The sequence below is a fragment of the Pinus tabuliformis genome, chromosome 6 (genome assembly GCF_031772625.1).
Source record: "Pinus tabuliformis cultivar Carrire ecotype Pingquan chromosome 6, CPIR1, whole genome shotgun sequence".
Taxonomy (NCBI): Eukaryota; Viridiplantae; Streptophyta; class Pinopsida; order Pinales; family Pinaceae; genus Pinus; species Pinus tabuliformis.
This window is the reverse complement of record NC_142292.1, coordinates 1,077,272,398-1,077,289,794: the sequence shown is the minus strand read 5'-3', so window position 1 is coordinate 1,077,289,794 and position 17,397 is coordinate 1,077,272,398.

The window sequence follows — 17,397 nt, the reverse complement described above, 5'->3', positions numbered from 1 at the left end:
TTTTTAGCAGTTGGATATTACATGCAAAGATCATTTTAGAAACTTTCCTCCAAGTGTCTCTTTTTCCTATATTTGTGGAATGCACGTCATAAGCCTAAAACTTATCTATTTGATGCTTCAGAGCTCATTCTTCGCATAGATCTTGGAGCTCTGACATCCCACAACACATTTAGGAGTCTTCGACACATCCAACCCAGATATCTCTAGGTAAGTCCACTTTACCTGTCTTTTGTAGCATTTTATCTCTTTTTGTGTTTTGGTTTGTGTGAGTTCAATCTACCTGATTTATGTGAACACTTTCTGTTATTTGCATGCACATTAGCCTATACAAGCACCATTTCATTTTTTGTTTACATCTCACTGTTGTCACATGCATGACACTGTTTTACACAAACGGTCACCGATTCGACGACTCATTTCACACACATGCATGTTGTTGCATGCATGATAATTTACCCCTACTTACACTCAGTATCACCATGCATTCACAACTTCATATGCTTTTAGTTTCTTGTCGGCAAGTTTGTGCAACCTTGTCCTAGACTCTGCCTTGCCCGGACAACATTGTGTAATTCTGAGAAGGAAGGATTTTCCTTCCTCCCAGAAAATGCACAAATATGGCTAGTCACTCCCTCCAGTCTTGCTTTGTGCAATTCTGAGAGGTAGTGACTGTTGGCCCAGAAAATTATGCAATGTAGTCCCTGGGCCTGCATCACTTGCCATCTCAAAGCATGTATTGCGTCATCTCAACACCCAACAGGCTAGTTTGGATTGCATATTGCACAATTCTAGCAGTTAGCCAGCCTTCTAACAATACGAACTACCTTTTTCGAAGTTCCAGTAGTTAGTCTCCCGGCCTCCTAGTGAAAATTGTGCAATCCTTGCCAACAGTTCCATGGGTATGTTTCAAGTCATTCCTCAAGCTTGTTTTGATTTTAACTAACAGATTTCTTTCTATGCATGTTGCCATGTCTCCAGATATAGCAAGTGTTCATCGGTCTCTCAGCAATTCAGGATCAATGGCCTCCAAGAGAGCAGGGTCCAAGGACACCGACAGAAGCACAACTAGAGAAGCAGTTAAGCAAGTGTTTACAAGTTTGCTAATTTATGAAGACATCATGTTGATCATAGATAAAGACATCAAGTTGAAATGGAAAGAGGTCAATGATGCATTCTCAGGAACATTTGGGGAATATCTCTAACACTGCCAAGTCTATGTGAACATTCACAAGTTCAGCTTGTATTGGATTTCATGCAGGTATCTCGCGTTCCCATTTTTGGACATGATACATTGGATCATCTCGCAAACTGATCCTGAGACGATGACACTCAACAATGTGAGTGGGACAACGATTACTACCTTGAGGGCATAGGATTATCTGCAAATGTACCACTTGCCAAAGCCATTAATCACCATGGAGACACCCTTCAGCATACCCAGCAACAATGCCAACTCCAGGGATATCTTAAAGAACTGGGTGAAGGAGCCAGCCAAATTCAGGATGACACCCAACTAGATTTACAAGATGAAGATATTGCCGAAGGCATATGAGTACTTGGTCATCTTTGCATGTCATTTGTATGGCCAAGAGAGCACGGAGACCTTCCCACAGAGTTGGGTAATCGCGTTGGAACAACTGGCCAGTGAAGACAAACCATGCAACTGGTCCGACGTGTTGGCTCAAAGGCCAAAGGAACAAGTAACAGGAGCTTTGCAGCCACTAAAAGGTCAATAAGAAGAAATGTACATGTTAGCATACATATTGGATGCAATCTATGCCATCAGGGGTTCTCGGGCTTGAAGTGGGCATGGAAACTAGCAGAAACCTCTATCAATACTTATTGTAAACAATTTTCTGAATGCAACTTTCGAGGAGTCATCACACAGCTGTTAGATGATTTTTTCACCCCGGTGTACAAGATGATATTTTAGTAGGATCAACCTTGCATGTTGAAGGTAGCAATGGAGGCACTGATCAACATAGGAGACTGGTATGCCTCACCTCTTGGCACCTTCATACAGATGTATAGCACGAAGAAGCCTCCACATGTTTTGCCAAAGTTTTCCATGGACAAGCTCATCATGCAAGAAGTATCATACCACATCTTGGCAGGACTGTAAGCTAGGTTGCACTGGAAGAAGAAGGCACCTTGGCCCACTCTTCCGTTGTGGATCAAGTTGTAGGATATATGGAATCTCAAGCATGCGGATGTTAAAACAGAAGAGTTCAAGAAATATCCTTTCGACACCAGGAGCTTTAATCCATATCATCCACATTGTTTTGTGAAGGATCACTGCACAAGAGTATAGTTTCCATGGCTCCACGGGGCATGTCATTGTGCTGAGCAAGACCCATGGAAATTTTGTCACAGCTTCTCCATGCCCAATGAACCTGTCGAAATCATCATGGAATGTTTAGCGAAGCAGCACCCATGAGAGCACCACCAGAAACAACAACAGAGGTAAACATACCGGTGTGCGACAAAGGTAAGCGAAAGATTGTCGACTATACAAAGGTAGAAAAAAGTTGCAAGTTGAGAGAAACCCCACTTATGCAAAAATAAGCTTTGGAAATAGAGGTGAAGAGGCAAAAATGTGACAAGAGGACCATGCAAAGGCACAGAGAAAAATAGACGATGGAGGAAACAGTGAAGGAGTTGAATGAGTTGAAGGAGCAACTCCAAAAGGAACAGGAGTTGCATAGATAGGAGAAGGAAGCGCAGCAAGGATAGATATATCAAGGGATGCAACATACATAGATTGATGAAACCATGCCCATACAGGTAGTATTCTCATCCAAGCAGCTCACACAAAGAAGATAGGGTGAGAAATTGATTCTCATCCAAGTAGCTCACACAAAGAAGACAGGGTGAGCAATTGTAGGAGGAGGAACTCGCTCAAGAGATTGAACAAGCACCTGAGTAGACGAATACGGAGATGGAGTAGCCAGAGTTAGAGCAAGACATCGACCTCATGCCTTAACACCAAGAGGTTGACCCACTAGCTTCACTGGATCTAGAAGCAGAGCAAGTCCCATGCAACCAAGGAGATATTGAGATCCTTGGAGACAATCTAGAAAAAGAGATGCACAACATATCATCCAATGAGTCGCAGCATAGAGTTTTGCAATCATGTAGAGTCTCTACTTCAGATGACCACACATCTCCTATGCAGTTTAAGGAATGAATGATCATATCTAACATGCGCAAGCATCCACCATCATTGGCCTATGCTACCAGAGCATATGTTGAAGCCACTAGCTCGAGTGTTCACTTCTTGATAACAGAGAATGAGAGAATGTCTAAGGAGTTATAGACGGCCAAGCAAGGAGGAGAACTGGTTATAGCATTCGACCGAGCAGAGTTGAAGAAGGCGATATTGGATGAAGTATTATCCCTTGAGATAGTCATGCGGGCATTGTATTCCAGATTTAGTACCATGCATAAGGTAGTTTTCCATCTCAATGGCTGGCAACAACGATGTGTTAGGAGAGCACATACCTTGTGAAATTTTCATATTGTTGTTGACTACATGCAAACATGGAAAATGAGATACAAGGGAGCCCCGTTACACTCATCCAAGATGATGAAGCCCATAGCAGTTGAGTTGAAGGCACACATCCAAAGTCAGATATAGAACTATGAAGAACTCTCCCAACTCATCACTAGTTTGCAGGCTTCCCATGCATGGGTATTCAGAAGCATGGATGTTGTTGCGCATGCACATGCCATCCCATATATTGGGACACTCACCAAGGCAAAGACAAAGGCATAATTCTGACTGGATATTGACTCATACTTTGATGAGTTCATGCGCATAGCCACCAGCGCAGACTTGGCGATCAGTGCAGACACTATGCATCAATGTGTCACTGATTCGGTTGCACTCAAGACAATGATGCACATGATATTAGACGCGTTGGACAGAGGAGCCATAACAATGTACCCCAAAGCAACAGAGGCAAGAGTTCATTTCCAGAAATATGTCACTGCAGATTACATGGACACCATGATGGATTACTAAGCTTGGAATCAGTTCGCCACCTTCGACCATCATGAGGATGTCGAAGAGCTGGTCTTTCCACAATTGTCTGAGTCATAATGTTGTCCTTCATGGCTTGCTCAAGCCTATTTTGTCTCACATGGGTACATGTGTAGATTATATGTAACGTCTGGTCAAGTGGAAGTTCAAGTGTCGATAGTTGAATGTAATAGTCACAAAGTAGTTGAAGAATCATGAGGTTAGATGAACAGTCACAAAGGGGAATGTCAAGGGTCACCCCACCCTTTGCTATATATAGTACCTCATAACTCATTGTAAAGGCTTTTGGTTAGCCAAGCTTCCGATAGGAGTATCTTATAGAAAGCTTGGAGAGTATTGTAACAAGCCTTGGCTTCTCCACAATCCAGAGCTAGTACATCTCTTTGGAAGAGTAGGCGGTAGTGACTATAATGTTCTGCTATCAGGACTAGTGGTTGGTGATGGTTGTACTGTATGATTGGAGCTTTCACTTCTTAAAATAATAAAGCCAACAGGCTTCATGCATATGTTTTTATTATATTTCATCTAACTTTTTTACTCTAATGATATATGTATTTGTTTACTTATGCATGTGTGTATAAACTCTTTATGTATTTGTATGTATTAATCTTAATAAAATGTGTTGTTTGTTTAACCATCACTTTGGATTGTTAGCTTACTTTCTTTCCAGTTTGTGATGCATATTTTCTTGTGTGTTCCCTTCTTAGCCACATGCTTTCACATGTTTCGAAGGGGCACACTCGCCTCACTTTCCATGTGTTAGAACCTTTCATGCGCCTTCCATGGCTTGATACACATGTCACACCCTTTCTACAGACAGGGACATCTTACTTGCCTCTACGCGCAACCGTGGTCAAGCTGATATCATATGACCCACTGTTGGGACTCCTACACCAAATGGTCTGAGGTCTATTTGGGACATCGTACCAGGGAGATCCCCTGATATGTTGGCTAATCCAACACCATCAACAGTGATCTAGAAGCTTCCAAAGATGTGACGTGGAGGTTGTTCGACGTAGATGAGGTCGAGTTCTCCCAACTTGGCCTCTTGGTCTTATCCCTATGAGCTACCTCCTTGATATTAGGGCCTAATCCTATCTTTGGAGAGATCCTAACACCCTTTCCCTACCTATATATTCATCCTCTCCCATTCCCAAATGGTTGGTCTATGTCTATTTGCACCCTTATGCTAAGATTGTGCATATATGCTACTCATTTGGCTTGGAGAAGGAGTTCTTGGAGATCTTAGGTTGGACTTGGACATTCATTCAAGGAGAGCCTATCAAAATCAAGGCTTGGTTATATGTTGATCCTTCTTTAATATTAATATACAATTTTTCGTTCATTTTCCATTGATGTGTATGTTCATGTATCATCTATCTTAACATTCCTTGATCAATTAAGTAGGTTTATTTTGAATGTGTTGTTTGTATTTGCATGCCTTGTTGTGTCTTGAGCTCTTGTGTAGGTGCATAAACACTGTGAGCAGAAGGAATGAGCCTGTGACACATGTGATTCAAGGCATTCAACAAAGGATATCGAGATAGCATCCGAACGAGGTAGGTCATCTTCTTCGTTTCACTTTTCAATTGTAACCTAAGAAAGTGTCTAGTATATTGTCACTTAGGTCGCTAGTCCCACTCAATGAGCTAGAGGGATCGTCTCTGTCCGCAGAGAGGATTTACCTAGGCAAAATTCACTTCCTTCATTTCGCTGCATCATATGGGATGCATGCTTATGTTTCTTATGTTTTCATAATTCTCTTTTATGTCCAAACTTACCACAATTGTAGCATTCGACTTTACTTATGAATAGGGAAAATAAATTTCCATCACTGATATCATTTTTATTAAAGCTACTACTAGCATGAACATGCTTTCTCCTAGACACTTCACTCATTTTTGGATTGTTGCTACCCAACACATCTCATTTTCTTGCATGCCATCTACAATATATGGCTTTATACCCATAATTGTTGCAAGAAACATAGTAATCATGAAAATACTTTTGATAATAGAAGATACCTTTTCTGTGAAGGTTTTTTGCTTGAGAAGGAAAGGAATTTTATTGGTTCTTTATGTCCCTTCCATGGTTTTTAGAGTTTCTACCCTAAGAAATTCTATGTTGTCGCTTCTTTCTTTCTTTCTTCTATTGTCCAACAACTTCCTTTCCTTTGTTGTTGTTGGAATTTTCAACTATCCTTACATGGGTGGTTGACATTTATGAATTTTCATTCTTAGGTCTTAGTTCTTATTTGAATTCCAAACCAACCCTGGTGAGAGGCAATATTTTCTTAGCAAGCACCTCATCTAAGGCATTCCTACTTTCCTCAAGCTTCTAATATTGAGAAAACTCATTATTTGACAATTCTAAATCATTTCTCAATGATACTACTTCATTTTGGAGTCAATCGCAATGAGCTTCTCTATCATTTAGTTGATTGGTCAACATCGCATTCATCCTACTAGCCTCTTATTGTTTAGCATTTAAATCTACAACTATTTTATCAAATTCTCATTCTCAAGCTCATATTCATGAAACTACTCCTTTTCCTTGAGATTTTCTTTTGATAGCTCCTTGATATATTTTAGAGTAGAGATCAAATTATTTCTAAAATAGATAATTTCTTCAAGATCCTTCTCTTGTCTATTCGAGGTGCTAGCTGAACTACCACAAATAAATAAAGTTATTTTACGAGGATCACTTATTTGATATTGCTATAAATGTGGGTCTATCTTCATTACTACTACTAGATGCATGGATATATGTATATTCAGAAACTTCACATGAACATCTAGAGCACAAATGACCTATAATTTTACATTTATTACAAAGAAATAACATACTTCCTGAGAAACATGGAATTTCTTCTAATTCGTCATCATCCTATTGAGAGGGATGAGCAGAACCTTATGCACTAGAAGAAAGATCTTCAATCTTTTGAGCATATTTCCTTTGAGATGCCTTTGTAGTTTTCTTTCTTCTCATTTTCTCATTATTAGCAGCCTTCATAGATTCAAGTTAACTTGTTGAGAAACAAGGTTTATCAACCTCCTCTATTGCAACATAGCTTTCTCCTCCATACAAACATTGCAATTTGTCGAACATTTCCTTTGCTGACTCACAATGCCTCACTTTATCAGCATCTAGGTTAGATAGCCCTTTCATGATTATTTCCTTGGATTTTGTATTGAACTCGTTACTCTCTCCATATATCACATACAACCAAATATCTTCACTGATTACCATTAAATAGGATTCCATTCTAATCTTCCAAAGATCATAGTATGATCCTTTCAAAAATGAAACTCCTTTTGTTGTTATCTAGGCTTAATTAACCATTGTTTCCCTCTGATCTACCATTGAGTGGTTAAGATGTTCCTGATGGATCCAATCTTTGATACCAATTGTTCGAAAAAAAATTAATCCTAAGAGGGGGTTGAATCACTATTAAGGCTAATTTTAAAATTTTAGGCCAATATATTTTTTCATTCAAAATCAGTATTAAGGCTAATTTTAAAATTCTAGGCCAATATATTTTTTCATTCAAACTTGGCAACCATCCATATAACCATCAACAACATATCACATGGTAGAAATATGAAATCAACACATAAACACACACCATGAGTAGAATACACATTAAACACAAAGGTTTAACCTGGAAACCCTTCTGGGAGAAAAACCACCAAATTTTTCTTTTGTTATTGATGTAAAAAAATAGCACCTACTATATTACATCTATCTGTTTGTGACCCAACACTCACAGGAAGCACCAACTTATTTTGATTTTTTTCCTAGCACCCACTAGCAGGAAGCATCAACTCCCTCCTTTTGTAGATACTTAATCATCTTACCAAAAGAACCATGTGAAGCACCAACTTAAAGCTCCTTGGATTTATGCAAGCACCAACTTGCAGGAGGCACCAACCCCCAAGATTTGTTCAAACACCCACTAGTGATGGAAATAAAAACTTCCTATATGCAGGCTCCAACCCACACTCGATAAGGAAATAATGTTCTTTGTAGATGGAAGTTAATCTTCCAGATATCGACCATTTTCTCCTCTACAACCCTCAACATTTTGTCTTTAGTTCTACCCAACAATAGTCATTGACACATATCCCACACAACATTATATCCACACTCCAACATCATACTACTGCACTCAGACCTCTTCTATTCCACAGTCACTCTCGGCCTCACAAAGCAGCGCCATCACACTCAACCTCTTTCCTGTGCAACATAGGCACACACAGCCTCTCTTTGTAGCCCAGGATCACTGAGCCTCTTCCAAACTATGCTCACACACTCAGAGCTCAACACACAACTCTCTCAACATTGTCTTTATCCCCCCATTTCTCAATTGCAATGTTGAGTTATGTTCCTCTATTGCATACTAGTTGATGTTGTCTCTGATGACATCCACACTACTCGAGATCACACTCCATCCATGGATTCCCATAGTGCATTGGACAGGTCTTCCTGATCAATCTCGTTTGTTGTTCGAGCAAAATTACTTGGCCACTGTATCTAAATTAGTTCAAGGAATGGGCTTGCGAGTGATCTCCCATATTGAGAATTAAATCTCAGTCAAACTCTAAACACAAGGAGTTCTTCCATTAAACTCTACCTACACACACAACATGGCTCTCCATTCCACTTCTAATTTTCATTTAATTCTTCCTCACGTGAGGGACACTTGGGGATGGCTAAATTTGTTTCTCATCAGGATCCATTGATTTTCTCCTGCGCATCGTGATCCTTGATGCCTTGAACCAGAGCTTTCAAGAGTTGCGTTGACTCAAATTCTCAAGTCACAGTTGTGGATGCATTCAATTCCCATTAACCAACCTATAGAGGTCCTCCAAATATGGAACAAGTTCCAAGCTTGGTCCAAGGTGCCAAACTACTACCAAATATAATTTTGTGGCCCTTTTTTATTATAACAACTTTTTCTCATGCCCTTTAGCTATTTTTCTGCCATAGGACTAGGCCTCCATGACCATTAGTTAGGACTTTGGGCACTAAGTACCTATATGTCCTTTGCAGGATGAATTCCCTTTGTTAGCGGGTATGTACCATCGGTCGTATTTCTAAGCAAAATGACGAAGGCCTGTCACTAAGGCTGGAGATCCCAAGGCCTAGTGCTTTTACATGCCTTCTCTTTCAAATCCTCTCAGATCCTCTTGGTGAGCTTAGCTATCGCATCGGGCTTATCCTATGATTTCAATGGAAAATCAAAATCCCTACTGAGATGATTTTTTTAACCGATGTGTCCTGGTGCTTACTTCCCATCATATTCCATTTTTGGTTCCTTATCAAACTTCTAGGCTCAATACCTCTGCGATCTCCCTTACGGGATGATGTGTCCCAGTTGGACCACTATTGCACCTCTGCACTAATTAAAATGCATTCGATTTGATTTCGCTTCCACATTTTTCACGACATATTTTTCTCGATGACTCTTTTTATGCACCTTTCTAAACCTTCCATTGTAGCCCTTTTGGGATGATGTCATTCTTATGTCATAAACCCCACGTGGCACCTGCTGAGTGGTGATAGGTGTCATCTAGGTTTGGCCCATTAGGTAACCAAAAATGTTGAATCTTACTTATACATCTTTGTCATGCTGACATCATCTCCTAAGAGCCAATTAAATGTTTCCACATGTATTGTTAGAGAGGAGAGAGAAAGGGCCCCAAGGCCCTGGTTATTCACCAAGTTCCTTTGTTAATAAAAAACCCATTTAGTTCGAGAAACTAGCCTGTCCACCACTCCATTATGGTTTGTGGTATTAGGGGGAGTGCCCCGAGTTTATTCTTTTCCAATGATCTGTGTAATCGACAGTTTGGGAAACCACTTCTCGTGACCACCAATCCTAACAATATTATCATCTAAAGTGCTTTCAGAATGTTACCACATTTCATGGTGCCTATCTCCCTTTCTGGGCTTTCCCTTAGTGGCTTGAGTTGTCATAATGGTGACTTATCGCTCGATTCCTCATTGATCACTACTCTATTGTTGTGTCCTGGTGTTCACTTCCTAGTGTTTTCGCTTTGCTCCCTTTGAAATCCTCCATGGTGCACCTGTCGAGATGACATCATCCCCTGGCATCATCTCCCTCCATTAATCTCATTGCTAAGACTTGTGCGTCATAAATATACTGTCGAGGTAACTTTTTGCAGGCCAGGACATCAGGTGGGCTCCTCTGACGCTAATCAAAAAGGTTTCCACTACTTTTTTGTCTATGCCAGATCCATCCGCCTCTTCCCTTAGTGGTTGCATTAGTAGTTCTGCCAACTCTAGCCACCTCCAAGATCAGTCACACCTCTAACCCAAGGCCACATTTAACTCTACCATCTTACTTTGGGGTACCTCAACTTTTACTGGCAATAACAGTTGATCCAGGAGGCCACTTGTAGACTTCCACATACCATTGGAGAGCTCTTTCCAAGCACTCTCTAATTGTTCCATCTACAAGAGCATATGAGTTTATTACTTGAGGTAGAATCACCTCCAAAACATGGGACTCCGAGCCATGATAGTCATTATTTTAATGATTCTCTAATAAGCCTATTACTATACTGATTTAGACTTCCCCTGAGCTTGACACATCAAGCACATAAATGATAGCCTAGTTACCATCATAACTAGGCTAGTGGACATTAAAGCCAACATATACTGCCACAAAAATCCATGCTAGTATGGTTGACATCAATGCCAACACTCTTTCCAACTATTAGACAATGTGAACTTCCCAACACATCTCGCAACACGATTGTTGACATCAATGCCAATACACTTGCTACCACTAGCCATCTAGGTCATTCCAGTTGTCCAACAATGCATTTCAAAGTGATGAAGAGAAGTGCTTCAAGTCTTCATGGTGTGCTCATGTGCCCAAGGGAGGTCACATTTCTTCTTGGTGAAGAAGTGCACTCAATATGAAAACTTGGTTGTTTTGTGTGCATTTTTATATGTTGATGAGGCATCGAGTGTCAGAAGTGTGCTCTACCTATTGCGATCTAAGAAAAAATTTTGAAAACAAGATCTCATGATAAGAATGAGGAGAAGAAGTGTTTTCAAGCTTATATAGAAGTTGTCACACTCTTGGTGGAATATGAAAGGTTGAATAATGTGAAGAGTTTATACATGCAACAATATATTAACACTTGTATCATGAATATTGAAAAAAAATGCCAACAATCCAACTGAAAAAACTAAGAAATGACAACAAGAAAACAAAAATGACAGTGAAATCATGAAAGGCAATGAAAATATTCGACACGCAAAGCTTACTTTTGAAGCAAGTTGATGAAGAGTTTCTTGAACTCTAGTTGTGTGCTCAAACTCAGATGAGAACGATTATGCAAAGGAATGATTACATGGGTTGATTTAAAAGAGTTTTCATGAAAAATTGGTTCATGCATGATCACCACTTGTCGATGGGTGAAACAATTAGTTAAAGTTAAATGGACTCATATTTTCTAGGAGTGTGCCCCCATGCAACAAGATGCTCATGCACGCACCCAGGAGGAGTGCATGTCTTCAACATGAAAGAGTGTGCTTATGTAGGGTGCACTTACTTAGCATGAAGGAGTGCACTCAATGAGGTCACACTTCTTTAGCCTGAAGGAGTGAAATAAATTCAAGTGCATGTATTCACCAACTTAGAGTGTGCTTTTTCCTTTAATGGTGATTTTCTTGCTTTTGTTTTTTGCGCTTTTGAGTGTTTTTATAGTGTCTGCATGTTGAAAAGGAAAGTTTCTAAGTCAAGATAAGTGATGAGTTAACCTAACTATGCAATAGATAATTTAAGCGCTTCTAAGTGTTAGGTGATGAAACATTGACTTAGGAGGATGTGACAATAAGAGAAAACATACTAATAACAAATCAAACAACACGATGATACTAGGGGTCTTGAAACAACAATTAATGTAGGCTTCAAAATTGAGTTAGGAAAAAAATTTGGAGGGTGGTTGTCACAACGACAACACTTGGAAACACACTGGGACAACCCCAATTTCTTTGAAATGGTTTCATTTAGGCACAGAGTATCAATTCTCTAGGATGTATTGATTCATTTGGTGGTTTGGCTTAGCTCCCCACTCTTACCCATTTAAAGAAATAGTCTTCCAATTTCCACTACTTTTTGTAACACAACATAAAACATGTCATATCATTATCATGTCAATGTAAGGGTAATATAATATGGTGAGTTGAAAACACTCAGATGATATCTTTTACATATTTGGAATTTCTTTGCTGCCAACAGGCCTCGACAGTACCCCGCTGGAGTCACTTCGGAAACACAAACATTGCTTCACTGTCAACAAGCCTGAACAGTACCCTGACAAAGTCACTTGCTTCATCTCCCTACGTAGGAAGCCTTTTTCTTCTTTCACCCTTTTATTCTTTTCTTCCTTTTCAATAGGGTTGTTCTTAGGAACTTTTTATTTTTCAATGGGTAGAAGAGGGATGTCGACTTATTGAGAGAAGAAGAGGTTTCTCCTTTAGAGACATGTTTTAGACCTTTGATTCTTTGATCACTAATTTTTTTCCCCTTAACTTACTCTATTTAGATAGATAACCAAGAACACGCTATTCATAAATAGGACTAAGTGTATGGATGAGCATCCTAAATGGATATGGGCATCATGATTTGCGTATAAATTCTTAGCTAAATGATCGTATTTTCCATCACAAAAGCATTCACTCAGAAGTGATGTAAATGAAAAAAAAGAAGAGGATAATATATAAGCCAAGTGTTGTGTGGTGCTACAACTTTCCTTGCACAAAGTTAAGCCACCTCATCTCAAAGCTCAAAACCAACTTTATTCAAGGCCAGATAAAAGTAAAACAGGAAAAACAGGAAAAAAGTGAACGCAAAACACGCATGTAATTCATCTAACTAAGTGCAACCTATCTTACCCTAAACTAAACAATAAACGGTTAGGTCATGTGAAGTGGAATTTGTAATGCAGCCATAGGATATTCTCTCGACCTTTGTAACATAGGATGTGATCATGTAGAATAAAAAAAAAAAGTGCAGTGAAAAAGACATACCATGCAAACATATGCACTTACATGTAATAAAAAAATTTGCAATCACAACTGTAAATCACACTCAACTTATATACCAAATGGAAGACTCCAAAAAATCAATAATCAACATACCTATGGCCATACAAGGCTCGAAAATGTGCATGCAAGTACAGGCGAGGAGACATGGGTCCAAATTGAAAAAAAATTATTCTAATGAGTCCACAATAGGATCATGGAAACAACCTTTAGGTAAAATTAGACAATAAATACTAAGAAAAGATAGATCCATGTCATATGCAACATTAGTAGGCTAAGCATAATCCATGTTGTCATGCGAGTGAAATCCTTCAGTGGATGATGTAAAATATTCATTAAGATCCTTCTCTTTTTCCACATCATAGATTAAATATTTGCTTGAGATGGGATGTAGAGGTGGAAGTTTAATAGTGAAATTAAACTTTCTTCTCTCAAGGCTGAAAATTTTTATGTGAAGAAAATAAGGATCCCTTATGAGAGTGTTGACATCCCACATGATAAAGTTAAAAGAAAAGTTGTGAAAAATAATCATGAACTAACCGAAATCATAAATATTGTAATGGTGAAAGGAGCCTGACATAACCATCAGCATGGGCTAAAGTGTCCTACTCACCCAAATTAAGTTTGAATTATGTGGAAAAATGATCAGTTGCTTATCAAAACTAGAGTCATTTTTCAGATTGTGAGATTCAAAAAATTTAGGTTGATCACATAGATTTTTGAGATTACCACAAAAATCCTCAATGATAAGCATGTCATATTCTTGATCAAAAGGAGTTATACCTGAAAAAGAATCTTCAGTGATCACATTAGACTCAAATTGGAATTCTTACAAATCTAAATCTTCATGTAGAAACAAAGATTCATCCATGTTACTTGAACAAATGTATAATTTAGATAAAAGGAAATTATCAAGGTGACGCTTGTCCAAGGGTTCAATTTGATTAATGTGTAAAATATCGACATGTGACATATCATTAATTGAAGATGTTTAATTGGTAAGATCAGATGAGTCACTATCAGGGGAAAGATGTGAAAAAAATGAATTCTTCATCAACATATATATCTTCTGATTTAGTGATTGGTTCAGGTCCAGCATACGGAACATCAAAAGGAGTAGGACATGGGACAAAAAGAATATTTGGTTCTCCCTTAGGATGCTGAAATTCTTCTTGAGAAGGAGGAGATGAAGAGTCTGATTCAAAATATTTTCTTGACATCCTAACTAAGAAATGAAACTTCTCATCTAAGAACTACCATTCCAAATCCTCGTGTAGGAATTCATAACATAGATGTAGAAATCGGTCAGCGAAATGTTCAAGAGATTCATTCAATTCCATTCTAAGTTGATCAAGTTCATCAATAACATCTTAATACTTGTATTTGTCAAATACGTGATGAACATCATTAACCAATTGTTTAAAATATGATATGGAAGCAGTGGGTAGAGAATATCACCATTGCTTCGCATGAACACCCAATGTAAAGGTAAAAAACTGTGCAAGGATTTCTTCAGAATAAATGTCATTTGAGAAACAAAATTGAAAAAATTCAATCACGTAATCAAGGATGGTTTCTGCACCCTTGCCATTGAATTTAAAACATGACAATTTATGAAGAAATTCCATGGTGATTGAAAGATCTAAATCTTTGAAAAAAACATCTCAGCATTATGATATGGGATGAAGCCATTAGATGTGAGAGACTCAAACAGACTTCACAAGATCAACTTGTCATCTAGCCCTCCTAGCGTCAAAATTTTTTATGGTTCTTGATGTCACCAACGTTGTAAGAGTATCATGCTGATGTGAATTCCTAATTAGACCTCACACAGCTGGTGTAGGAGTACCATCCGGTCATACGGTCTTGCCACCATTGGAAAGGTTTCATAGATATACCTTGGTTATGAGTACACATAAAAAAGTGAAGCACCTTTCTGGGGCAGCAAGTGTATGAGCTTTGTGAGACATTAGATCTAATTTGCACAAAGAAATATGCACGATTGATATGGGAAAACAAGCCACCAATTAGAAATATAATAGTACTATCCTAAAGGGGGACCCGTGAAGAAAGAGAAAAGCTTGGCGATTACCTGTAGATTAGTCCACATAATAAACAATCATTAAAGCATAAAAACACTTATTAAATAATGACCATAGCTAAGAAACAAATTATTTCATTCACTTATTATGTAATTAAATCAACATATACCATAAAGATAACTAGAATAGTCCAACTATATCTACGATACATGTATTAAGAAAGGTTGTCTCATAGAGCTTCTGATTAAGAGTGAAAGGTCCCAAGTACACTATTACATGAATGAAAAAATATATCTAATATTGGAACATGAAGCCACAAATTGCTTCTCCAAATAATTATCTATATCCTATGTGATACAAGAGAAGTCAAGGCAAGACTCCAAGAATCCAATCCCTTAGCTTGAGTTATGTGAATCTAGTTATAAAAAATAACAATGAACTTTGATCTTCTTTATGATTCTTTGACTTCTATGGATATTAATATTCTATTCATGAATGATTACATTCAATATGTGACTATTCACATTCCACATGTTTCCCTTGGACTTCATTACATATCATTTATCACATAAGACAAATTACATATGAGACAGTGGCCTAATATGAGAAACTGATAATGGGACAAATGCTTCTCAAATTGATAAATTATTAGCTTCCTGATGGAAATCAGTTTTAATGTAAATGTGCCATGCTCTGAACTCCATTGAGATGTCTTTGAATTGAACTGGAAATTCCCCTATATACCATATCTTCACCTCTAATGCCTCCATCAGTATGGTATTAGAGCTTGACTATACATTATTCCATCGCCATGAAATTTTCATATGAGCTTTGATTGGTGTGATGACATAGTATTAGAATAATATATTTGGTAACCTCCAAGCTTTCTTGTTTAGTTTCCTATTTGATTTTCTCAATATATTTCCTGATCTCTTGGAAGATGACTTCTCTACCTCTGATTTGTTCAAGTGATCCTCTTGCAGGCATCCCATGTTTCTGCATTAGAGACTCAAAAGAATTGTGTAGTCTATTATAGGCAACAATAGTATTGATCGACTGTACTCCAAGGAACATGTAGTTCTAATGGTGGAGTCTCAACTGAAATATGTGGAAATCTTGTCTTATTTTCCAAGTGTTGCAGGGCATTTGGATACTCGGAAACCCACTCTTGAATTTGGGCAGCGACTCTATTTGTTACTTTTAGGAGTTTCACCACTTCCTATGATTTCTTCATAATTTGAATGAGAGGAACCACCAACTGTTGTATAAGTATCATTTCGTCATATAGTCGTGTGATGGTGTCCTCCATTTTCCCCCGTTCTTCCTACATGGTTGCCTACGATTCTGTGTTGGTCAAACTTTGTGATGACAATCATTGATTCTCTATTGCAAGATGTTCATCTGGTTTCTTCATCGCGTTAAGTTCACTTCTGATCCTAGCATTCTCATTCAACAAGTACTCAAAATTATCCTCCATCATTGTAGCGAATGTAACATTTCCACCATGACCACCCTAGGATTCTGTCTAGTGTTGGTAATTATCACCTTTTATGTAGCAACTAAGAATAGATTTTGAGGATCATTGGGAAAGTATCTATTCCTCTGCTACATGATCCTCTTCTTAAGTTGATTGAACATTACACTGCACACATCCATGACTATATATGTAAGTGGAGGTGTGATCCCCATCTCTCCAAATGGAAGATGACCACCCGTGAGGGGAGGTTTCCTTGAATTACTTGACTCATCATCCATGGGTTTAATGGTATCTTCTTCCTCCAACTCTACCTCTTCTATCTCTTGAGTCAATCATTCTTCTTCTAATCCCTATTTTTCTTCTTCCTCCTTGGACTGGCTCTATTATTCTTCTTCTATCCTTTTCCTCTTCTCCTCTTCTTCTTACTGCTTCTGAATAAAATCACCGAGCTACCTCTTCTTGTCTTATGCTTGAATAGATCCTATGTTCATAGGATAATATTCCCACTTTCTAATATTATTTCCTATAGAATCATATATCATCCTCTTCTTTGGAGCTACTTTCCTTGCTCGAGGAGTTATCTATTCTTCCTCCTACATTGTAAGCCTTGAGCTATTGGAAATTCTAGTGAACAACATTCCACCATTGGATGTTCCTTCATGTTTGCATTGTACCAATTCTTTATATTCTCATATTATACTATAAATATCAAATGATACCTCGTATTTTGACCAATCCTTTGATAATGTTGC